The sequence below is a fragment of the Lemur catta genome, assembly GCF_020740605.2.
Source record: "Lemur catta isolate mLemCat1 chromosome 10 unlocalized genomic scaffold, mLemCat1.pri SUPER_10_unloc_2, whole genome shotgun sequence".
Taxonomy (NCBI): Eukaryota; Metazoa; Chordata; class Mammalia; order Primates; family Lemuridae; genus Lemur; species Lemur catta.
Window position 1 is genome coordinate 270,036 of NW_025423733.1, and position 26,544 is coordinate 296,579.

At 44.6% G+C, this 26,544-nt stretch overlaps 1 pseudogene; it reads left to right on the forward strand.

Moving 5' to 3' along the window:
* Positions 1-978: 978 nt before the first annotated feature.
* Positions 979-26,544, forward strand: part of LOC123629151 — an 87,462-nt pseudogene continuing 61,896 nt past the window's right edge.

The window sequence follows — 26,544 nt, forward strand, 5'->3', positions numbered from 1 at the left end:
TATTTCACCATCCTTTCACCACTGTTTCAAGAAGGGGAGGCCTTGTCAACCGTTAGCGTAAGAATCCTTCTTTGGAGATGAGATATTTTTCTGGGGTGGCAAGTGCAGGGCCCCTGTCAGTCCTGGGTTTGTCGGACTAGCACCAGACATGAGAAGTGCGCCATTGTGGGACAGGTGAATAGTGCGGATCCTGTTTCAGTCTAAAGACTGAAACAGGATCCGCACTTTTCACCATTCCTTTCAGAATCATTTGATTCATCAGCTAGGAATGGCAATTGCTTCTCCAGACCAATCGAAGGCTAGGCCAAAGTAACTCGATCTTTCCAAGAGTTGTGTGGCACAATTTTTGAAACAACCGCTAGGCGGAGAACTATTTGGCTTTTTTCCATAGCACTTTTCACCATAATCGTCAGAAGGTTAGTCTCTGCACCCTTAAGCATACGAGAGTTTTCACAGACGAAAGCAGGCTGAGGCCTGGTAAACTTGGCATTTCCAATAGTTGGACTTAGAGACTACAAAGAAAGTGTTCTTTTAAGTATTATTCCACTGTGGTTTCACTGGTGTTTTCACAACCCGAGCTAGGTTCTCGTATTAGCATGAGAATCCTGCCTGGTAGTTGAGATTTCTGGGTGGGGTGTAATTGGGGGTTTCTGTCATCCCTGCCTTTGATTTATTTACCTCCAGAGTTGGAAAGTGCATATTTGGGTGTGATGGGAAAAGTGTGGATCGTGCTTCAGATTTCATCCTGACACTTTTGAAATCACCAGTATGTTGGTAATTATGTGCCATTTCCATAGCGTTTTTCACTGTAATAGTGATAAGGTTAGTCTCTGCATCCCGAAGCCTATGATGCCTTTCGGTAGAGAAAACTCTACTGAGTCCCAGGTAACTTGGTATTTCTCAGAGCTGACACCGGAGCCTTGGAAAATGGGATTGTTTTCAGTATTATTTCACCATCCTTTCACCACTGTTTCAAGAATGGGAGTACTTTTCAAGCGTTACCGTAAGAATCCTTCTTTGGAGATGAGATATTTTTCTGGGTGGCAAGTGCAGGGCCTCTGTGACTCCTGGGTTTGTTGGACTAGCGCCAGACATGAGAAGTGCGCCTTTTTGTGAGAGGCCGGCTCCTTTCTCATCAGAGAGAGTAAACCAGCAAAGGTGCCTTCTTCCTGTCTGTGAAGGTTGTCACCGCCCAGGGGGAAATAGTCAAGCAGTATAAGATCCGCTCCCTGGAGGAAGGGGGCTGCTACATCTCCCTCCGGGTCACCTTCCCCTCGCTCCAGGCCCTGGTGCAGCACTACTGCAAGAAAGGGGATGGTTTGTGCCAGAGGCTGACCGTGCCCTGCGTCAGCCTTGCTCCTCATAACCCCTGGGCCCAGGACAAGTGGGAGATCCCCCGGCAGTCTCTCAGGCTGGTCAGGAAACTCGGATCAGGGCAGTTTGGCAAAGTCTGGATGGGCTACTACAGAAACAATGTGAAGGTGGCCATCAAGACCTTGAATGAGGGAAGGATGTCTCCGGAAGCCTTCCTGGGTGAGGCGAACCTGATGAAGGCTCTGTAGCACGAGAGGCTGGTCTGGCTCTACACCATGGTCCCCAAGGAGCCCATCTATATTGTCACCGAGTATGTGGCCAGAGGGTGCCTGCTGGATTTCCTGAAGACAGACTACGGTGGCAGACTGTCCCTCCCGAGACTGATCGACATGTCAGCCCAGATCACCGAAGGGATGGCGTACATCGAGCACATGAATTCTATCCACCGCTACCTATGGGCGGCCAACATCCTGGTGTCTGAGACCTTGTGTTGCAAAATCGCTGACTTCGGTTTGGCCAGGATCATCGACAGTGAATACACTGCCCAGGAGGGTGAGCAGAGCCCCACAACTGCAGGGGAGACCTTGGGCCTTACCTCCCCGACTCCCCAAAGCCTCTTGACATTACATGGTACGGCCCCATGTGCAAAGACCTGAGAGCACTGTGGTTTCTACAATTCTAGACCAGCATTTCCCTAACTGTGTTCAGCAGAGTAGTAATGCCCCCAGACCTCCCACTGAGGAATGGCTTTAGGATAAGGTCAGTTTGGAGAAACTGCAGGTCATCACCCTTCCTGCCTTGGAGATTCCCAATGCACAGCAGCATAAAGGCACTGAGAAGTCCTGCAGCCAAGCAAAAATTCACATTCACCTCACCTGGTGTCTCCTGAACTAGTTTCAGCCCCCAATACTATTTCCACCTGGGTCCTATTAATCTCCCACAGAACTAGGCTTTCACAGAGCACACTTTGGGAAACACAGCTCAAACGTGTGAGCAGCAAACCTTACACCTGAATTAGGGTCTGCACAGAGCTCTCAGTTTTCTCTGCTAATATAACTGAGGTACAAGTTGACTTCACAAGAGGATCCGAGGGGTCAAATACATTTGCCTGTGAGCCAGTGAGATTCGCCGAGCATATGAATCAGCCATGCAAAAGGGTAGATGCGGCTGGTTCCCTGGGGAACTTCAGGCTGGCTGGGCCACTGAGAGAGCCGGGCAAGGGGAGGGAGTGCCACTCGAGCCCTGTGCTCTCCTGGGAACGCCGACCAGGCCCACCGCTGTCACAGGGCCTCATGGGGAATCAGGATGCAAGTCCATCTTCATCGTGATTCTAGGCGGTCCAGGAATACAAAAAAAAAAAAAAAGACTGAAAAAGGATCCAAACTTTTCATCGTTCCTTTCAGAATCATTTGATTCATCAGCTAGGAATGGCGATTCCTTCTCCAGACCAATCGAAGGCTATGCCAAAGTAACTCCATCTTTCCAAGAGGTATGCGGCACAACTTTTGAAATAACTGCTAGGTTGAGAACTATTTGGTATTTTTCCATAGCACTTTTCACCATAATTGTCATAAGGTTGGTCTCTGCATCCTTAAGCATACAAAAGTTTTCACAGACAAAAGTATGCTGAGGCCCAGCAAACTTGGCATTTCCAATAGTTGCTACTAGAGACTATAAAGAAAGTGTTCTTTTAAGTATTACTCCATTGTGGTTTCACCATTATTTTCTGAACCAGAGCAGGTTTCATGCATTAGCATAAGAATCCTTCCTCCTAGTTGAGATTTCATGGTGGGGTGTAAGTGCGGGGCTTCTGTCAGCCCTGTGTTTGATTTGTTTACCTCCAGAGTTGGTAAGTGCATATTTGCGTGAGATGGGAAAAGTGTGGATCATGCTTCAGATTTCATCCTGACACTTTTGACATAACCACTATGTTGGTAATTATGTGCCGTTTCCATAGCGTTTTTCACCGTAATAGTTATAAGCTTGGTCTCTGCATCCTTAAGCCTATGATGCCTTTCGCAGAGAAAACTCTACTGACGCCCAGGTAACTTGGTATTTCCCAGAGCTGGCACCAGAGCCTTTGAAGATACGATTGTTTTCAGTATTATTTCACTATCCTTTCACCACTGTTTCAAGAACGGGAGCACTATTCAACCGTTAGGATAAGAATCCTTCTTTAGAGATGAGATATTTTTCTGGGGTGGCAAGTGCAGGGCCTCTGTCAGTCCTGGGTTTGTTGGACTAGCGCCAGACAGGAGAAGTGCGCCTTTGTGTGAGAGGTGAATAGTGTGGATCCTCTTTCAGTTTAAAGTGTCAGGTTGAAGTCAGAAGAACAATCCACACTGTTCCCATCACACGCAAATATGCACTTACCAACTCTGGAGGTAAACAAATCAAACACAGGGCTGACAGAAGCCCCACACTTACACCCCACACAGAAATCTCAACTAGGAGGAAGGATTCTTTTGCTAATGGATGAAATCTGCTCTGGTTGTGAATATAATAGTGAAACCACAGTGGAAGAAGGACTTGCATCCTGATTCCCCATGAGTCCCTGTGACAGTGGTGGGCCTGGTCGGAGTTCCCAGGAGAGCACAGGGCTCGAGTGGCACTCCCTCCCCTTGCCCGGCTCTCTCAGTGGCCCAGCCAGCCTGAAGTTCCCCAGGGAACCAGCCACATCTATCCTTTTGCATGGCTGATTCATATGCTCAGCGAACTTGCTTGCTTGCAGGGAAATGTATTTGACACCTCAGATCCTCTTGTAAAAGTGAATTTGTACCTCAGTTATATTAGCAGAGAAAACTGAGAGTTCTGTGCAGACCCTAATTCAGGTGTAAGGTTTACTGCTCGCACATTTGAGCTGTGTTTCCCAAAGTGTGCTCAATGAAAGCCTAGTTCTGCGGGAGACTAATAGGACCCAGGTGGAAATAGTATTGGGGGCTGAAACTAGTTAAGGAGACACCAGTCTAAAGACTGAAACAGGATCCACACTTTTCACTGTTCTTCTCAAAATCATTTGATTCATCAGCGAGGAATGGCGATTCCTTCTCCAGACCAATCGAAGGCTAGGCCAAAGTAACTCCAGATTTCCAAGAGGTGTGTGGCAAAACTTTTGAAATAACTGCTAGGTTGAGAACTACTTGGTATTTTTTGGTAGCACTTCTCACCATAATTTTCATAACGTTGGTCTCTGCATCCTTAAGCATACGATAGTTTTCAAGGACAAAAGTATGCTAAGGCCCAGTAAACTTGGCATTTCCAATAGCTGGTAATAGAGACTATAAAAAAAGTGTTCTTTTAAGTATTATTCCACTGTGGTTTCACTATTACTTTCAGAACCAGAACAGGTTTCTCTCATTAGCATAAGAATCCTGCCTGGTACTTGAGATTTCTGTGTGGGGTGTAAGTGCCCGGCCTCTGTGAGCCCTGTGTTTGATTTGCTTACCTCCAAAGTTGGTAAGTGCATATTTGCATATGATGGGAACAGTGTGGATCGTGCTTCTGATTTCATCCTGACACTTTTCAAATAACCAGTATGTTGGTAATTATGTGCCATTTCCATAGCATTTTTAACCGTAATAGTGATAAGGTTGGTGTCTGCATCCTTAAGCCTATGATGCTTTTCGCAGAGAAAACTCTACTGGGGCCCAGGTAAGTTGGTGTTTCCCATACCTGGCACCAGAGCCTTTGAAGATACGATTGTTTTCAGTATTATTTGACCATCCTTTCACCACTGTTTCAAGAATGGGAGTACTTTTCAATTGTTAGCATAAGAATCCTTCTTTGGAGATGAGAGATTTTTCTGGGTGGCAAGTGCAGGGCCTCTGTCAGTCCTGGGTTTGTTGGACTAGCGCCAGACATGAGAAGTGCGCATTTGTGTGAGAGGTGAATAGTGCGGATCCTGTTTCAGAACTTGTAACTGTTCTTCTCAGAATCATTTGATTCATCAGTTAGGAATGACGATGCCTTCTCCAGACCAATCGAAGGCTAGGCCAATGTATCTCGATCTTTACAAGAGGTGTGTGGCAAAACTTTTGAAATAACCGCTAGGTTGAGAACTATTTGGTGTTTTTTCGTAGCACTTTTCACCATAATTTTCATAAGATTGTTCTCTTCATCCTTAAGAATAACGTAGTTTTCACAGACAGAAGTATGCTGAGGCCCAGTAAACTTGGCATTTCCAATAGTTGGTACTAGAGACTATAAAGAAAGTGTTCTTTTAAGTATTACTGCACTGTGGTTTCACCATTATTTTCAGAACCAGAGCAGGTTTAGCCAATTGGCGTAAGAATCCTTCCTCGTAGTTGAGATTTCTGTGTGGGGTGTAAGTGCGAGGCTTCCGTTAGCCCTGTTTTTGGTTTGTTTACCTCCACTGTTGGTAAGTGCATATTTGCCTGAAATGGGAAAAGGGTCGATCTTGCTTCAGATTTCATTCTGACCATTTGAAATAAGCAGTATGTTGGTAATTATTTGCCATTTCCATAGCGTTTTTCACAGTAATAGTGATAAGGTTGGTCTCTGCATACCTAAGGCTACGTTGTTTTTCACAGAGAAAACTCTACTGAGGCCCAGGTAACTTGGTATTTTTCAAACCTTGCACCAGAGCCTTTGAAGATACGATTGTTTTCAGTATTATTTCACCATCCTTTCACCACTGTTTCAACAACAGGAGCACTTTTCAAGCGTTAGCATAGGAAATCTTCTTTGGAGATGAGAATTTTTCTTTTTGGGGTGGCAAGTGCAGGGCCTCTGTCAGTCCTGGGTTTGTAGGACTAGCGCCAGACATGAGAAGTGCGCCTTTTTGTGAGAGGTGAATAGTGCGAATCCTGTTTCAGTCTAAAAGACTGAAACAGGATCCGCACTTTTAACTGTTCTTTTCAGAATCATTTGATTCATCAGCTAGGAATGGGGATTCCTTCTCCAGACCAATCGAAGGCTAGGCCAAAGTAACTCGATCTTTCCAAGGGGTGTGTGGCACAACGTTTGAAATAACCGCTAGGTTGAGAACTATTTCTTATTTTTTCGTAGCACTTTTCACCATAATTCTCATAAGGTTGTTCTCCGCATCCTTAAGAAATCAATAGTTTTCACAGAGAGAAGCATGCTGAGGCCCAGTAAACTTGGCATTTCCAATAGTTGCTACTAGAGACTATAAAGAAAGTGTTCTTTTAAGTATTATTCCATTGTGGTTTCACAATTATTTTCAGAACCTGAGCAGGTTTTACGCATTAGCATAAGTATCCTTCCTCCTAATTTAGATTTCTGTGTGGGAATAACTGCGGGGCTTCTGTCAGGACTGTGTTTTATTTGTTTACCTCCAGAGTTGGTAAGTGCATATTTGCGTGAGATGGGAAAAGTGTGGGTCATGCTTCAGATTTCATCCTGACACTTTTGAAATCACCAGTATGTTGGTAAGTTTTTGCCGTTTCCATAGCGTTTTTCAGCATAATAGTGGTTGGTGTCTGCGTCGTTAAGCCTATGATGCTTATCGCACAAGGAAACTTTACTGAGGCCCAGGTAACTTGGTATTTCCGGTACCTTGCACCAGAGCCTTTGAAGATACAATTGTTTTCAGCATTATTTCACCATCCTTTCACCAGTGTTTCAAGATTGGGATCACTTTTCAACCGTTAGCATAAGAATCCTTGTTTGGAGATGAGATATTTTTCTCAGGTGACAAGTGCAGGGCCTCTGTCAGTCCTGGGTTTGTTGGACTAGCTGCACACATGAGAAGTGTGCCTTTGTGTGTGGTGAATAGTGCGGATTCTGTTTCAGAACTTTTAACCGTTCTTTTCAGAATCATTTCATTCATCAGTTAGGAATGGCGATGCCTTCTCCAGACCAATCAAAGGCTAGGCCAAAGTAACTCGATCTTTCCAAGAGGTGTGTGGCACAACTTTTGAAATAACCACTAGGTTGAGAACTATTTGGTATTTTTTCCTAGCGCTTTTCACCATAATTGTCATAAGGTTGATGTCTGCATCCTTAAGCATACAATAGATTTCTCAGACAAAAGATGCTGAGGCCCAGTAAACTTGGCATTTATAATATTTGGTACTAGAGACTGTAAAGAAAGTGTTCTTTTAAGTATTATTTCACTGTGGTTTCACGATTACTTTCAGATTCAGAGCAGGTTTCATGCATTAGCATAAGTGGCCTTCCTGTTAGTTGAGATTTCGGTGTGGGATGTAAATGCCGGGCTTCTGTCAGCCCTGTGTTTTATTTGTTTACTTGTCGACTTGGTAAGTGCCTATTGGTGTGAGAAGTTAAAAGTGTGGATCGTGGTTCAGATTTCATCCTGACACTTTTGAAATAACCAGTATGTTGGTAATTATTTCCCATTTCCATAGCAATTTGCACCGTAATAGTGGTTGGTCTCTGCATCCTTAAGCCTATGATGCTTTTTGCAGAGAAAACTCTACTGAGGCCTAGGACACATGGTATTTCCAATACCTGGTATCAAAGCCTTTGAAGATACGATTGTTTTCAGTATTATTTCATCATCCTTTGACCACTGTTTCAAGAACGGGAGCACTTTTCAACCATCAGGCTAAGAATCCTTCTTTGGAGATGAGATATTTTTCTGGGGTGGCAAGTGCAGAGCCTCTGCCGGTCATGGGTTTGTTTGACTAGCGCCAAAAATGTGAAGTGGGCCTTTGTGTGAGAGGTGGATAGTGCGAATCCTGTTTCAAAACTTTTAAATGTTCTTTTCAGAATCATTGATTCATCAGCTACGAATGGCAATTCCTTCTCTAGACCAATGGAGGGCTAGGACAAAGTAACTCGATCTTTCCAAGAGGTATGTGGCACAACTTTTGAAATAACTGCTAGGTTGAGAACTATTTGGTACTTTTTCGTACCAGTTTTCACCATAATTGTCATAAAGTTGGTCTTTGCATCCTTAAGCCTATGATGCTTTTCGCATAGAAAACTCTACTAAGGCCCAGGTAACTTGGTATTTCCCATACCTGGCAACAGAGCCTTTGAAGATACGATTGTTTTCAGCATTATTTCACCATTCTTTCACCACTGTTTCAAGAATGGGAGCACTTTTCAACCATTAGCATAAGAATCCTATTTGGAGATGAGATATTTTACTGGGGTGGCAAGTGCAGGGCCTCTTTGAGTCCTGGGTTTTTTGGACTAGCGCCAGACATGAGAAGTGCGCCTTTGTGTCAGAGGTGAAAAATGCAGATCCTGTTTCACGCTTTTCACTGTTCCTTTCAGAATCATTTGATTTATCAGCTAGGAATAGCGACTCCTTCTCCAGACCAATCAAAGGCTTGGCCAAAGTAACTGGATCTTTCCAAGAGCTGTGTGGCACATCTTTTGAAATAACCACTATGTTGAGAACTATTTGGTATTTTTCTGTAGCACGTTTGACCATAATTGTCATAAGGTTGGTCTCTGCATCCTTAAGCATAGGATAGTTTTCACAGACAAAAGTATGCTGAGGCCCAGTAAACTTGGCATTTCCAATAGTTGGTACGAGTGACTATAAAGAAAGTGTTCTTTTCAGTATTATTGCACTGTGTTTTCACCACTGTTTTCAGAACCAGAGCAGGTTTCACGCATTAGCATAAATATCCTTCTTCCTTGTTGAGATTTCTGTGTGGGGTGTAAGTGCACGGCTTCTGGCAGCCCTGTGTTTGATTTGTTTACTTTCAGAGTTGGTAAGTGCATATTTGCGTGAGATGGGAAAAGTGTGGATCGTGCTTCAGATTTCATCCTGACACTTTTGCAATAACCAGTATGTTGCTAATTATTTTGCATTTCAATTGCGCTTTACACCATGATAGTAGTTGGTCTCTGCATCATTAAGAGTATGATGCCTTTCGCAGAGAAAACTCTTCTCCAGCCCAGGTAACTTGGTGTTTCCCATACCTGGCACCAGAGCCTTTGAAGATACGATTAGTTTCAGTATTATTTCACCATCCTTTGACCACTATTTCAAGAAAGGGAGAACTTTTCAACCGTTAGCATAAGAATCCTTCTTTGGATATGAAATATTTTCCTGGGGAGGCACCTGCAGGACCACTGTCAGTCCTGTGTTTGTTTGACTAGGGCCAGACATGAGAAGTGCGCCTTTGTGTGAGAGGTGAAAAATGCACATCCTGTTTCAGTCTTTAGACTGAAACAGGATCTGCACTTTTCACCGTTCTTTTCAGAATCATTTGATTCATCAGCTAGGAATGGCGATTCATTCTCCAGACCAATCAAAGGCTAGGCCAAAGTAACTCGATCTTTCCAAGAGGTGTGTGGCACAACTTTTGAAACAACCGCTAGGTGTAGAACTATTTGGGGTTTTTCCGTAGCACATTTCACCGTAATTGTCATAAGGTTGGTCTCCTTAAGCATACGAGAGTTTTCACAGACGAAAGCAGGCTGAGGCCCAGTAAACTTGGCATTTCCAATAGTTGGTCCTAAGGCTACAACGAAAGTGTTCTTTTAAGTATTATTCTACTGTGGTTTCACCATTGTTTTCACAACCCAAGCAGGGTTCTCGCATTTGCATAAGAACCCTCCCTAGTAGTTGAGACTTCTGGGTGGGGTATAAGTGCAGGGCTTCTGTCAGCCCTGCCTTTGATTTGTTTACCTCCAGAATTGGTAAGTGCACCTTTGCGAGAGATGAGAAAAGTGTGGATCGTGCTTCAGATTTCATCCTGACAGTTTTGAAATCACCAGTATGTTGGTAATTATTTGCCATTACCATAGCGTTTTGCAACGTAATATTCATGAGGTCGGTCTACGAATCCTGAAGACTATAATGCTTTCTGCAGAGAAACCTCTGCTGAGGCCCAGGTAACTTGCTATTTCCCATAGCTGGCACAGGAGCCTTGGAAGATAGGATTGTTTTCAGTATTATTTCACCATCCTTTCACCACTTTTCAAGAACGGGAAACCTTTTCGACCGTTAGCGTAAGAATCCTTCTTTGGGGATGAGATATTTTTCTGGGGTGGCAAGTGCAGGGCCTCTGTCAGTCCTGGGTTTGTTGGACTAGCGCCAGACATGAGAAGTGCGCCTTTGTGGAAGAGATGAATAGTGCGGATCACGTTTGAGTCTAAAGACTGAAACAGGATCCTCACTTTTCACCGTTTTGTTCAGAATGATTTGATTCATCAGCTAGGAATAGCGATTCCTTCTCCAGACCAATCGAAGGCTAGGCCAAAGTAACTCCATCTTTCAAAGAGGTGTGGCACAACTTTTGAAAAAACCGCTAGATAGAGAACTATTTGGGATTTTTCCGTTGCACTTTTCATCGTAAGTGTCATAAGGTTGCACTCTGCATCCTTAAGCATACGAGAATTTTCACAGACGAAAGCAGGCTGAGGCCCAGTAAACTTGGCATTTCCAATAGTTGGCCCTAGAGACTACAAAGAATGTGTTCTTCTAAGTATTATTCCACTGTGGTTTCACCATTGTTTTCAGAACCCGAGCAGGTTTCTCGCATTAGCATAAGAATCCTGCATGGTAGTTGAGATTTCTGGGTACGGTGTAAGTGGGGGGCTTCTGTTAGACCTGCGTTTGATTTGCTTACCTCCAGAGCTGGTAAGTGCATATTTGCATGAGATGGGAAATGTGTGGATCCAGCTTTAGATTTCATCCAGACAGTTTTGAAATCACCAGTATGGTGGTAATTATTTGCTATTACTATAGCGTTTTGGAACGTAATACTCCTGAGGTCGGTCTGTGCATCCTGAAGCCTATGATGCATTGTGCAGAGAAACCTCTGCTGAGGCCCAGGTAACTTGCTATCTCCCATAGCTGGCACCGGAGCCTTGGAAGATAGGATTGTTTTCAGTATTATTTCACCATCCTTTCACCACTGTTTCAAGAACGGGAGCCCTTTTCAACGGTTAGCGTAAGAATCCTTCTTTGGAGATGAGATATTTTTCTGGGGTGGCAAGTGCAGGGCCTCAGTCAGTCCTGGGTTTGTTGGACTAGCCCCAGACATGAGAAGTGCGCCTTTGTTTGACAGGTGAATAGTGCGGATCCTGTTTCAGTCTAAAGACTGAAACAGGATCCGCACTTTTCACCGTTCCTTTCAGAATCATTTGATTCATCAGCTAGGAATGGCGATTCCTTACCCAGACCAAGCGAAGGCTAGGCCAAAGTAACTCGATCTTTCAAAGAGGTGTGTGGCACAACTTTTGAAACAACCACTAGGTGGAGAACTATTTGGTATTTTTCCGTAGCACTTTTCACCGTAACTGTCATAAGGTTGATCTCTGCATCCTTAAGCATACGAGAGTTTTCACAGACGAAAGCAGGTTGTGGCCCAGTAAACTTGGCATTTCCAATAGTTGGTCCTAAGGCTACAACGAAAGTGTTCTTTTAAGTATTGTTCCACTGTGGTTTCACCATTGTTTTCACAACCTGAGCAGGGTTCTCGCATTAGCATAAGAATCCTGCCTGGTAGTTGAGATTTCTGGGTGGGGTGTAAGTGGGGGGCTTCTGTCAGACCTGCGTTTGATTTGGTTACCTCCAGAGCTTGTAAGTGCATATCTGCGTGAGATGGGAAAAGTGTGGATCGTGCTTCAGATTTCATCCTGGGAGTTTTGAAATCACCAGTATGTTGGTAATTATTTGCCATTTCCATGGCATTTTGCACCGTAATGGTCACGAGGTCGGTCTCTGCATTCTGAAGCCTATGATGCTTTTCGCAGAGAAACCTCTGCTGTGGTCGAGCTAACTTGCTATTTCCCATAGCTGGCACCGGAACCTTGGAAGATAGGATTGTATTCAGTATTATTTCGCCATCCTTTCACCACTGTTTCAAGATCGGGAGCCCTTTTCAAATGTTAGCGTAAGAATCCTTCTTTGGAGATGAGATATTTTTCTGGGGTGGCAAGTGCAGGGCTTCTGTCAGTCCTGGGTTTGTTGGACTAGCGCCAGACATGAGAAGTGCGCCTTTGTGGTACAGGTGAATAGTGCGGATCCTGTTTCAGTCTAAAGACTGAAACAGGATCTGCACTTTTCACCGTTCCTTTCAGAATCATTTGATTCATCAGCTAGGAATGGCGATTCCTTCTCCAGACCAATAGGAGGCTAGGCCAAAGTAACTCGATCTTTCCAAGAGGTGTGTGGCCCAACTTTTGAAACAACCGCTAGGTGGAGAACTATTTGGCATTTTTCCGTAGCACTTTTCACCGCAATTGTGATAATGTTGGTCTCTGCATCCTTAAGCGTACGAGAGTTTTCACAGATGAAACAGGCAGAGGCCCAGTAAGCATTTCCTATAATTGGTCCTAAGGCTACAACGAAAATGTTCTTTTAAGTATTATTCCACTGTGTTTTCACCATTATTTTCACAACCCGAGCAGGGTTCTCGCATTTGCATAAGAATTCTGACTGGTAGTAGAGATTTCTGGGTGGGGTGTAAGTCGGGGGCTTCTCTCAGCCCTGCGTTTATTTGTTTACCTCCAGAGCTTGTAAGTGCATATTTGCGTGGGATGGGAAAAGTATGGATCGTTCTTCAGTTTTCATCCTGACAGTTTTGAAATCACCAGTATGTTGGTAATTTTTTGCCATTACCATAGCGTTTTGCACCATAATATTCATGAGGTCGGTCTCTGCATCCTGAAGCCTATGATGCTTTCTGCAGAGAAACCTCTGCTGAGTCGCAGGTAACTTGCTATTTCCCATAGCTGGCACAGGAGCCTTGGAAGATAGGATTGTTTTCAGTATTAATTCACCATTTTTTCAACACTGTTTCCAGAATGGGAGCCCTTTTCAACCATTAGCGGAAGAATCCTTCTTTGGAGATGAGATATTTTTCTGGGGTGGCAAGTGCAGGGCCTCTGTCAGTCCTGGGTTTGTTGGACTAGCGCCAGACATGAGAAGTGCGCCTTTGTGGGACAGGTGAATAGTGCGGATGCTGTTTCAGTCCAAAGACTGAAACAGGATCGACACTTTTCACCGTTCCTTTCAGAATCATTTGATTCATCAGCTAGGAATGGCGATTGCTTCTCCAGACCAATCGAAGGCTAGGCCAAAGTAACTCGATCTTTCCAAGAGGTGTGTGGCCCAACTTTTGAAAGAACCGCTAAGTGGAGAACTATTTGTTATTTTTGCGAAGCAATTTTCACAGTAATTGTCATAAGGTTGGTCTCTGCATCCTTAAGCATACGAGAGTCTTCACAGACGAAACAGGCTGAGGCCCAGTAATCTTGGCATTTGCAATAGTTGGTCCTAGAGACTACCATGAAAGTGTTCTTTTAAGTAATATTCCATTGTGGTTTCAGCATTATTTTCAGAACCCGAGCAGGGTTCTCGCATTAGCATAAGAATCCTGCCAGGTAGTTGAGATTTCATGGTGGGGTGTAAGTGCAGGGCTTCTGTCGGCCCTGCCTTTGATTTGTTTACCTCCAGAGTTGGTAAGTGCATATTTGCGTGAGATGTGATAAGTGTGGTTCGTGCTTCAGATTTCATCCTGACACGTTGAAATGACCAGTGTGTTGGTAATTATTTGCCATTTCCATGGCGTTTGGCACCGGAATAGTCATGAGGTCCGTCTCTGCGTACTGAAGCCTATGATGCTTTTTGCAGCGAAAATTCTGCTGAGGCCCAGGTAGCTTGTTATTTCCCATAGTTGGCACAGGAGCCTTGGAAGATAGCTTTGTTTTCAGTATTATTTCACTATTTTTTCACCACTGTTTCAAGAAAGGGAGCCCTTTTCAAACGTTAGCGGAAGAATCCTTCTTTGGAGATGAGATATTTTTCTGGGATCGCAAGTGCAGGGCCTCTGTCAGTCCTGGGTTTGTTGGACTAGCACCAGACATGAGAAGTGCGCCTTTGTGGGACAGGTGAATAGTGCGGATCCTGTTTCAGTCTAAAGACTGAAGCAGGATCCGCACTTTTCACCTTTCCTTTCAGAATCATTTGATTCATCAGCTAGGAATGGCGACTGCTTCTTCAGACCATTCGAAGGCTAGGGCAAACTAACTCGATCTTTCCAAGAGGTGTGTGGCCCTACATTTGAAAGAACCGCTAAGTGGAGAACTATTTGGTATTTTTCCGAAGCATTTTTCACCGTAATTGTAATAAGGCTGGTCTCTGGTCCTTAAGCATACGAGAGTTTTCACAGAGGAAACAGGCTGAGGCCCAATAAAATTCGCATTTCCAATAGTTGGGCCTAGAGACTACCAAGAGAGTGTTCTTTTAAGTATTATTCCACTGTGGTTTCAACATTATTTTCAGAACCCCCGCAGTGTTCTCACATTAGCATAAGAATCCTGCATGGAGTTGAGATTTCTGGGAGGGGTGTAAGTGTGGGGCTTCTGTCAGCCGTGCCTTTGATTTGTTTACCGCCAGAGTTGGTAAGTGCATAATTGCGTGAGAAGGGAACAGTGTGGATCGTGCTTCAGATTTCATCCTGACACTTTGAAATGACCAGTGTGTTGGTAATTATTTGCATTTCCATGGCGTTTGGCACCGTAATACTCATGAGGTCGGTCTCTGCATCCTGAAGGCTATGATGATTTTTGCAGAGAAACCTCTGCTGAGGCCCAGGTAACTTGCCATTTCCCATAGCTGGCACAGGAGCCTTAGAAGATAGGATTGTTTTCAGTATTATTTCACCATTTTCACCACTGTTTCAAGAACGGGAGCCCTTTTCAACCGTTAGCAGAAGAATCCTTCTTTGGAGATGAGATATTTTTCTGGGGTGGCAAGTGCAGGGCCTCTGTCAGTCCTGGGTTTGTTGGACTAGCGCCAGACATGAGAAGTGCGCCTTTGTGGGACAGGTGAATAGTGCGGATCCTGTTTCAGTCTAAAGACTGAAACAGGATCCGCACTTTTCACCGTTGCTTTCAGAATTATTTGATTCATCAGCTAGGAATGGCGATTGCTTCTCCAGACCAATGGAAGGCTAGGCTAAAGTAACTCGATCTTTCCAAGAGTTGTCTGGCCCAACTTTTGAAAGAACCGCTAAGTAAAGAACTATTTGTCATTTTTCCGAAGCACTTTTCAACGTAATTGTCATAAGGTTAGTCTCTTCATCCTTAGGCATACTAGAGTCTTCACAGACGAAACAGGCTGAGGCCCAGTAAACTTGGCATTTCCAATAGTTGGTCCTAGAGACTACCAAGAAAGTGCTCTTTTAAGTATTATTCCGTTGTGGTTTCAGCATTATTTTCAGAACCCGAGCAGGGTTCTCGCATTGGCATAAGAATCCGGCCTGGTGGTTGAGATTTCTGGGTGGGGTTTACGCGCGGGGCTTCTGTCAGCCCTGCCTTTGATTTGTTTACCTCCAGAGTTGGAAAGTGCGTATTTGCGTGAGATGGGAAAAGTGTGGATCGTGCTTCAGATTTCATCCTGACACTTTGAAATGACCAGTGTGTTGGTAATTATTTGCCATTTCCATGGCGTTTTCCACCGTAATAGTCATGAGGTCGGTCTCTGCATCCTGAAGCCTATGATGCTTTTTGCAGAGAAACCTCTGCTGCGGCCCAGGTAACTTGCTATTTCCCATAGTTGGCACAGGAGCCTTGGAAGATAGGATTGTTTTCATTATTATTTCACCATTTTTTCACCACTGTTTCAAGAACGGGAGCCCTTTTCAACCGTTAGAGGAAGAATCCTTCTTTGGAGATGAGATATTTTTCTGGGGTGGCAAGTGCAGGGCCTCTGTCAGTCCTGGGTTTGTAGGACTAGCGCCAGACATGAGAAGTGCGCCGTTGTGGGACAGGTGAATAGTGCGGATCCTGTTTCAGTCTAAAGACTGAAACAGGATCTGCACTTTTCACAGTTCCTTTCAGAATCATTTGATTCATCAGCTAGGAATGCCGATTTCTTCTCCGGACCAATCCAAGGCTAGGCCAAAGTAACTCGATCTTTCCAAGAGGTGTGTGGCCCAAATTTTGAAAGAACCGCTAAGTGTACAACTATTTGTTATTTTTCCGAAGCCCTTTTCACCGTAATTGTCATAAGGTTGGTCTCTGCATCCTTCGGCATACCAGAGTCTTCACAGACGAAACAGGCTGAGGCCCGGTAATCTTGGCATTTCCAATAGTTGGTCCTAGAGACTACCAAGAAAGTGTCCTTTTAATTATGATTCCGTTGTGGTTTCAGCATTATTTTCAGAACCCGAGCAGGGTTCTCGCATTAGCATATGAGTCCTGCCTGGTGGTTGAGATTTCTGGGTAGGGTGTAAGTGCGGGGCTTCTAGAAGCCCTGGCTTTGATTTGTTTACCTCCAGAGTTGGTAAGTGCATATTAGCGTGAGATGTGAAAAGTGTGGATCGTGCTTCAGATTTCATCCTGACACTTTGAAATGACCAGTGTGTTGGTAATTATTTGCCATTTGCATGGCGTTTTCCACCGTAATAGTCATGACGTCGGTCTCTGCATCCTGAAGCCTATGATGCTTTTTGCAGAGAAACCTCCGGTGAGGCCCAGGTAACTTGCTATTTCCCATAGCTGGCACAGGAGCCTTGGAAGATAGGATTGTTTTCAGTATTATTTCACCATCCTTTCACCACTGTTTCAAGAACGGGAGCCCTTTTCAACCGTTGGCGGAAGAATCCTACTTTGGAGATGAGATATTTTTCTGGGGTGGCAAGTGTAGGGCCTCTGTCAGTCCTGGGTTTGTTGGACTAGCGCCAGACATGAGAAGTGCGCCTTTGTTTGACAGGTGAACAGTGCGGATCCTGTTTCAGTCTAAAGACTGAAACAGTATCCGCACTTTTCACCGTTCCTTTCAGAATCATTTGATTCATCAGCTAGGAATGGCGATTCCTTACCCAGACCAAGCGAAGGCTAGGCCAAAGTAACTCGATCTTTCAAAGAGGTGTGTGGCACAACTTTTGAAACAACCACTAGGTGGAGAACTATTTGGTATTTTTCCGTAGCACTTTTCACCGTAACTGTCATAATGTTGATCTCTGCATCCTTAAGCATACGAGAGTTTTCACAGACGAAAGCAGGTTGTGGCCCAGTAAACTTGGCATTTCCAATAGTTGGTCCTAAGGCTACAACGAAAGTGTTCTTTTAAGTATTGTTCCACTGTGGTTTCACCATTGTTTTCACAACCTGAGCAGGGTTCTCGCATTAGCATAGGAATCCTGTCTGGTAGTTGAGATTTCTGGGTGGGGTGTAAGTGGGGGGCTTCTGTCAGACCTGCGTTTGATTTGGTTACCTCCAGAGCTTGTAAGTGCATATCTGCGTGAGATGGGAAAAGTGTGGATCGTGCTTCAGATTTCATCCTGGGAGTTTTGAAATCACCAGTATGTTGGTAATTATTTGCCATTTCCATGGCATTTTGCACCGTAATGGTCACGAGGTCGGTCTCTGCATTCTGAAGCCTATGATGCTTTTCGCAGAGAAACCTCTGCTGTGGTCGAGCTAACTTGCTATTTCCCATAGCTGGCACCGGAACCTTGGAAGATAGGATTGTATTCAGTATTATTTCGCCATCCTTTCACCACTGTTTCAAGAACGGGAGCCCTTTTCAACCGTTAGCGGAAGAATCCTTCTTTGGAGATGAGATATTTTTCTGGGGTGGCAAGTGCAGGGCCTCTGTCAGTCCTGGGTTTGTTGGACTAGCGCCAGACATGAGAAGTGCGCCTTTGTGGTACAGGTGAATAGTGCGGATCCTGTTTCAGTCTAAAGACTGAAACAGGATCTGCACTTTTCACCGTTCCTTTCAGAATCATTTGATTCATCAGCTAGGAATGGCGATTCCTTCTCCAGACCAATAGGAGGCTAGGCCAAAGTAACTCGATCTTTCCAAGAGGTGTGTGGCCCAACTTTTGAAACAACCGCTAGGTGGAGAACTATTTGGCATTTTTCCGTAGCACTTTTCACCGCAATTGTGATAATGTTGGTCTCTGCATCCTTAAGCGTACGAGAGTTTTCACAGATGAAACAGGCAGAGGCCCAGTAAGCATTTCCTATAATTGGTCCTAAGGCTACAACGAAAATGTTCTTTTAAGTATTATTCCCCTGTGTTTTCACCATTATTTTCACAACCCGAGCAGGGTTCTCGCATTTGCATAAGAATTCTGACTGGTAGTAGAGATTTCTGGGTGGGGTGTAAGTCGGGGGCTTCTCTCAGCCCTGCGTTTATTTGTTTACCTCCAGAGCTTGTAAGTGCATATTTGCTTGGGATGGGAAAAGTATGGATCGTTCTTCAGTTTTCATCCTGACAGTTTTGAAATCACCAGTATGTTGGTAATTTTTTGCCATTACCATAGCGTTTTGCACCATAATATTCATGAGGTCGGTCTCTGCATCCTGAAGCCTATGATGCTTTCTGCAGAGAAACCTCTGCTGAGTCGCAGGTAACTTGCTATTTCCCATAGCTGGCACAGGAGCCTTGGAAGATAGGATTGTTTTCAGTATTAATTCACCATTTTTTCACCACTGTTTCAAGAATGGGAGCCCTTTTCCACCATTAGCGGAAGAATCCTTCTTTGGAGATGAGATATTTTTCTGGGGTGGCAAGTGCAGGGCCTCTGTCAGTCCTGGGTTTGTTGGACTAGCGCCAGACATGAGAAGTGCGCCTTTGTGGGACAGGTGAATAGTGCGGATGCTGTTTCAGTCCAAAGACTGAAACAGGATCGGCACTTTTCACCGTTCCTTTCAGAATCATTTGATTCATCAGCTAGGAATGGCGATTGCTTCTCCAGACCAATCGAAGGCTAGGCCAAAGTAACTCGATCTTTCCAAGAGGTGTGTGGCCCAACTTTTGAAAGAACCGCTAAGTGGAGAACTATTTGTTATTTTTGCGAAGCAATTTTCACAGTAATTGTCATAAGGTTGGTCTCTGCATCCTTAAGCATACGAGAGTCTTCACAGACGAAACAGGCTGAGGCCCAGTAATCTTGGCATTTGCAATAGTTTGTCCTAGAGACTACCATGAAAGTGTTCTTTTAAGTAATATTCCATTGTGGTTTCAGCATTATTTTCAGAACCCGAGCAGGGTTCTCGCATTAGCATAAGAATCCTGCCAGGTAGTTGAGATTTCATGGTGGGGTGTAAGTGCAGGGCTTCTGTCGGCCCTGCCTTTGATTTGTTTACCTCCAGAGTTGGTAAGTGCATATTTGCGTGAGATGTGATAAGTGTGGATCGTGCTTCAGATTTCATCCTGACACGTTGAAATGACCAGTGTGTTGGTAATTATTTGCCATTTCCATGGCGTTTGGCACCGGAATAGTCATGAGGTCCGTCTCTGCATACTGAAGCCTATGATGCTTTTTGCAGCGAAAACTCTGCTGAGGCCCAGGTAGCTTGTTATTTCCCATAGTTGGCACAGGAGCCTTGGAAGATAGCATTGTTTTCAGTATTATTTCACTATTTTTTCACCACTGTTTCAAGAAAGGGAGCCCTTTTCAAACGTTAGCGGAAGAATCCTTCTTTGGAGATGAGATATTTTTCTGGGATCGCAAGTGCAGGGCCTCTATCAGTCCTGGGTTTGTTGGACTAGCACCAGACATGAGAAGTGCGCCTTTGTGGGACAGGTGAATAGTGCGGATCCTGTTTCAGTCTAAAGACTGAAGCAGGATCCGCTCTTTTCACCGTTCCTTTCAGAATCATTTGATTCATCAGCTAGGAATGGCGACTGCTTCTTCAGACCATTCGAAGGCTAGGGCAAACTAACTCGATCTTTCCAAGAGGTGTGTGGCCCTACTTTTGAAAGAACCGCTAAGTGGAGAACTATTTGGTATTTTTCCGAAGCATTTTTCACCGTAATTGTAATAAGGCTGGTCTCTGCCTCCTTAAGCATACGAGAGTTTTCACAGACGAAACAGGCTGAGGCCCAATAAAATTCGCATTTCCAATAGTTGGGCCTAGAGACTACCAAGAGAGTGTTCTTTTAAGTATTATTCCACTGTGGTTTCAACATTATTTTCAGAACCCCAGCAGTGTTCTCACATTAGCATAAGAATCCTGCATGGTAGTTGAGATTTCTGGGAGGGGTGTAAGTGTGGGGCTTCTGTCAGCCATGCCTTTGATTTGTTTACCTCCAGAGTTGGTAAGTGCATAATTGCGTGAGAAGGGAACAGTGTGGATCGTGTTTCAGATTTCATCCTGACACTTTGAAATGACCAGTGTGTTGGTAATTATTTGCATTTCCATGGCGTTTGGCACCGTAATACTCATGAGGTCGGTCTCTGCATCCTGAAGGCTACGATGCTTTTTGCAGAGAAACCTCTGCTGAGGCCCAGGTAACTTGCCATTTCCCATAGCTGGCACAGGAGCCTTAGAAGATAGGATTGTTTTCAGTATTATTTCACCATTTTCACCACTGTTTCAAGAACGGGAGCCCTTTTCAACCGTTAGGGGAAGAATCCTTCTTTGGAGATGAGATATTTTTCTGGGGTGGCAAGTGCAGGGCCTCTGTCAGTCCTGGGTTTGTTGGACTAGCGCCAGACATGAGAAGTGCGCCTTTGTGGGACAGGTGAATAGTGCGGATCCTGTTTCAGTCTAAAGACTGAAACAGGATCCGCACTTTTCACCGTTCCTTTCAGAATAATTTGATTCATCAGCTAGGAATGGCGATTGCTTCTCCAGACCAATCGAAGGCTAGGCCAAAGTAACTCGATCTTTCCAAGGGGTGTGTGGCCCAACTTTTGAAAGAACCGCTAAGTAAAGAACTATTTGTCATTTTTCCGAAGCACTTTTCAACGTAATTGTCATAAGGTTAGTCTCTTCATCCTTAGGCATACTAGAGTCTTCACAGACGAAACAGGCTGAGGCCCAGTAATCTTGGCATTTCCAATAGTTGGTCCTAGAGACTACCAAGAAAGTGCTCTTTTAAGTATTATTCCGTTGTGGTTTCAGCATTATTTTCAGAACCCGAGCAGGGTTCTCGCATTGGCATAAGAATCCGGCCTGGTGGTTGAGATTTCTGGGTGGGGTTTAAGCGCGGGGCTTCTGTCAGCCCTGCCTTTGATTTGTTTACCTCCAGAGTTGGAAAGTGCATATTTGCGTGAGATGGGAAAAGTGTGGATCGTGCTTCAGATTTCATCCTGACACTTTGAAATGACCAGTGTGTTGGTAATTATTTGCCATTTCCATGGCGTTTGGCACCGTAATAGTCATGAGGTCGGTCTCTGCATCCTGAAGCCTATGATGCTTTTTGCAGAGAAACCTCTGCTGCGGCCCAGGTAACTTGCTATTTCCCATAGCTGATACAGGAGCCTTGGAAGATAGGATTGTTTTCAGTATTATTTCACCATTTTTCACCACTGTTTCAAGAACGGGAGCCCTTTTCAACCGTTAGCGGAAGAATCCTTCTTTGGAGATGAGATATTTTTCTGGGTTGGCAAGTGCAGGGCCTCTGTCAGTCCTGGGTTTGTTGGACTAGCGCCAGACATGAGAAGTGCGCCTTTTTGGGACAGGTGAATAGTGCGGATCCTGTTTCAGTCTAAAGACTGAAACAACATCTGCACTTTTCACCGTTCCTTTCAGAATCATTTGATTCATCAGCTAGGAATGGCGATTGCTTCTCCAGACCAATCGAAGTCTGGGCCAGAGTAACTCGATCTTTCCAAGAGGTGTGTGGCCCAACTTTTGAAAGAACCGCTAAGTGGAGAACTATTTGGTATTGTTCCGAAGCACTTTTCACCGTAATTGTCATAATGTTGGTCTCTGCATCCTTAAGCATACCAGAGTCTTCACAGAAGAAACAGGCTAGGCCCAGTAATCTTGGCATTTCCAATAGTTGGTCCTAGAGACTACCAAGAAATTGTTCTTTTAAGTATTATTCCGTTGTGGTTTCAGCATTATTTTCAGAACCGGAGCAGGGTTCTCGCATTAGCATAAGAATCCTGCCTGTCAGTTGAGATTTCTGGGTGAGGTGTAAGTTCGGGGCTTCTTTGAGCCCTGCCTTTGATTTGTTTACCTCCAGAGTTGGTAAGTGCATATTTGCGTGAGATGGGAAAAGTGTGGATCGTGCTTCAGATTTCATCCTGACACTTTGAAATGACCAGTGTGTTGGTAATTATTTGCCATTTGCATGACGTTTTCCACCGTAATAGTCATGAGGTCGGTCTCTACATCCTGAAGCCTATGACGCTTTTTGCAGAGTAACCTCTGCTGAGGCCCAGGTAACTTGCTATTTCCCATAGGTGGCACAGAAGCCTTGGAAGATAGGATTGTTTTCAGTATTATTTCACCATTTTTTCACCACTGTTTCAAGAACGGGAGCCCTTTTCAACCGTTGGCGGAAGAATCCTTCTTTGGAGATGAGATATTTTTCTGGGGTGGCAAGTGTAGGGCCTCTGTCAGTCCTGGGTTTGTTGGACTGGCGCCAGACATGAGAAGTGCGCCTTTGTGAGACAGGTGAATAATGCGGATCCTGTTTCAGTATAAAGACTGAAACAACATCCGCACTTTTCACCGTTCCTTTCAGAATCATTTGATTCATCAGCTAGGAATGGCGATTGCTTCTCCAGACCAATCGAAGGCTAGGCCAAAGTAACTCGATCTTTCCAGGAGGTGTGTGGCCCAACTTTTGAAAGAACCGCTAAGTGGAGAACTATTTGGTATTTTTCCGAAGCACTTTTCCCTGTAATTGTCCTAAGGTTGATCTCTGCATCCTTAAGCATACCGGAGTTTTCACAGACGAAACAGGCTGAGGCCCAGTAATCTTGGCATTTCCAATAGTTGGTCCTAGAGACTACCAAGAAAGTATTTTTTTAAGTATTATTCCACTGTGGTTTCAGCATTATTTTCAGAACCCGAGCAGGGTTCTCGCATTAGCATAAGAATCCTGCCTGGTAGTTGAGATTTCTGGGTGCGGTGTAAGTGCGGGGCTTCTGTCAGCCCTGCCGTGATTTGTTTACCTCCAGAGTTGGAAAGTGCATATTTGCGAGAGATGGGAAAAGTGTGGATCGTGCTTCAGATTTCAATCTGACACTTTGCAATGACCAGTGTGTTGGTAATTATTTGCCATTTCCATGGCGTTTGGCACCGTAATAGTCATGAGGTCGGTCTCTGCATCCTGAAGCCTATGATGCTTTTTGCAGAGAAACCTCTGCTGCGGCCCAGGTAACTTACTATTTCCCATAGCCGGCACAGGAGCCTTGGAAGACAGGATTGTTTTCAGTATTATTTCACCATTTTTTCACCACTGTTTCAAGAACGGGAGCCCTTTTCAACCGCTAGCGGAAGAATCCTTCTTTGGAGATGAGATATTTTTCTGGGGTGGCAAGTGCAGGGCCTCTGTCAGTCCTGGGTTTGTTGGACTAGCGCCAGACATGAGAAGTGCGCCTTTGTGGGACAGGTGAATAGTGCGGATCCTGTTTCAGTCTAAACTGAAACAGGATCCGCACTTTTCACCGTTCCTTTCAGAATCATTTGATTCATCAGCTAGGAATGGCGATTGCTTCTCCAGACCAATCGAAGGCTAGGCCAAAGTAACTCGATCTTTCCAAGAGGTCTGTGGCCCAACTTTTGAAAGAACCGCTAAGTGGAGAACTATTTGTTATTTTTCCGAAGCACTTTTCACCGTAATTGTCATAAGGTTGGTCTCTGCATCCTTAAGCATACCAGAGTTTTCACAGACGAAACAGGCAGAGGCCCAGTAATCTTGGCATTTCCAATAGTTGGTCCTAGAGACTACCAAGAAAGTGTTCTTTTAAGTATTATTCCGTTGTGGTTTCAGCATTATTTTCAGAACCCGAGCAGGGTTCTCGCATTAGCATAAGAATCCTCCCTGGTAGTTGAGATTTCATAGTGGGGTGTAAGTGCGGGGCTTCTGTCAGCCCTGCCTTTGATTTGTTTACCTCCAGAGTTGGAAAGTGCATATTTGCGTGAGATGGGAAAAGTGTGGATCGTGCTTCAAATTTCATCCTGACACTTTGAAATGACCAGTGTGTTGGCAATTATTTGCCATTTCCATGGCGTTTGGCACCGTAATAGTCATGAGGTCGGTCTCTGCATCCTGAAGCCTATGATGCTTTTTGCAGAGAAACCTCTGCTGAGGCCCAGGTAACTTGCTATTTCCCATAGCCGGCACAGGAGCCTTGGAAGATAGGATTGTTTTCAGTATTATTTCACCATTTTTTCACCACTGTTTCAAGAACGGGAGCCCTTTTCAACCGTTAGCGGAAGAATCCTTCTTTGGAGATGAGATATTTTTCTGGGGTGGCAAGTGCAGGGCCTCTGTCAGTCCTGGGTTTGTTGGACTAGCGCCAGACATGAGAAGTGCGCCTTTGTGGGACAGGTGAATCGTGCGGATCCTGTTTCAGTCTAAAGACTGAAACAGGATCCGCACTTTTCACCGTTCCTTTCAGAATCATTTGATTCATCAGCTAGGAATGGCGATTGCTTCTCCAGACCAATCGAATTCTAGGCCAAAGTAACTCGATCTTGCCAAGAGGTGTGTGGCCTAACTTTTGAAAGAACGGCTAAGTGGAGAACTATTTGGTATTTTTCCGAAGCACTTTTCACCGTAATTGTCCTAAGGTTGGTCTCTGCATCCTTAGGCATACGAGAGTTTTCACAGACGAAACAGCCTGAGGCCCAGGAATCTTGGCATTTCCAATAGTTTGTCCTAGGGACTACCAAGAAAGTGTTCTTTTAAGTATTATTCCGTTGTGGTTTCAGCATTATTTTCAGAACCCAAACAGGGTTCTCACATTAGCATAAGAATCCTGCCTGGTAGTTGAGATTTCTGGGTGGGGTACAAGTTGGGGGATTTTGTGAGCCCTGCCTTTGATTTGTTTACCTCCAGAGTTGGAAAGTGCATATTTGCGTGAGATGGGAAAAGTGTGGATCGTGCTTCAAATTTCATCCAGACACTTTGAAATGACCAGTGTGTTGGTAATTATTTGCCATTTCCATGGCGTTTGGCACCGTTATAGTCATGAGGTCGGTCTCTGCATCCTGAAGCCTATGATGCTTTTTGCAGAGAAACCTCTGCTGAGGCCCAGGTAACTTGCTGTTTCCCATAGCTGGCACAGGAGCCTTGGAAGATAGGATTGTTTTCAGTATTATTTCACCATTTTTTCACCACTGTTTCAAGAACGGGAGCCCTTTTCAACCGTTAGCGGAAGAATCCTTCTTTGGAGATGAGATATTTTTCTGGGGTGGCAAGTGCAGGGCCTCTGTCAGTCCTGGGTTTGTTGGACTAGCGCCAGGCATGAGAAGTGCGACTTTGTGGGACAGGTGAATAGTGCGGATCCTGTTTCAGTCTAAAGACTGAAACAGGATCCGCACTTTTCACCGTTCCTTTCAGAATCATTTGATTCATCAGCTAGGAATGGCGATTGCTTCTCCAGACCAATCGAAGGCTAGGCCAAAGTAACTCGATCTTTCCAGGAGGTGTGTGGCCCAACTTTTGAAAGAACCGCTAAGTGGAGAACTATTTGGTATTTTTCCGAAGCACTTTTCACCGTAATTGTCATAATGTTGGTCTCTGCATCCTTAAGCATACGAGAGTTTTCACAGACGAAACAGGCTGAGGCCCAGTAATCTTGGCATTTCCAATAATTTGTCCTAGAGACTACCAAGAAAGTGTTCTTTTAAGTATTATTCTGTTGTGGTTTCAGCATTATTTTGAGAACCCGAACAGGGTTCTCACATTAGCATAAGAATCCTGCCTGGTAGTTGAGATTTCTGGGTGGGGTATAAGTTGGGGGATTCTGTCAGCCCTGCCTTTGATTTGTTTACCTCCAGAGTTGTAAAGTGCATATTTGCGTGAGATGGGAAAAGTGTGGATCGTGCTTCAGATTTCATCCAGACACTTTGAAATAACCAGTGTGTTGGTAATTATTTGCTATTTCCATGGCGTTTGGCACCTTAATAGTCATGAGGTCGGTCTCTGCATCCTGAAGCCTATGATGCTTTTTGCAGAGAAACCTCTGCTGAGGCCCAGGTAACTTGCTATTTCCCATAGCTGGCACAGGAGCCTTGGAAGATAGGATTGTTTTCAGTATTATTTCACCATTTTTTCACCACTGTTTCAAGAACGGGAGCCCTTTTCAACCGTTAGCGGAAGAATCCTTCTTTGGAGATGAGATATTTTTCTGGGGTGGCAAGTGCAGGGCCTCTGTCAGTCCTGGGTTTGTTGGACTAGCGCCAGACATGAGAAGTGCGCCTTTGTGGGTCAGGTGAATAGTGCGGATCCTGTTTCAGTCTAAAGACTGAAACAGGATCCGCACTGTTCACCGTTCCTTTCAGAATCATTTGATTCATCAGCTAGGAATGGCGATTGCTTCTCCAGACCAATCGAAGGCTAGACCTAAGTACCTCGATCTTTGCAAGAGGTGTGTGGCCCAA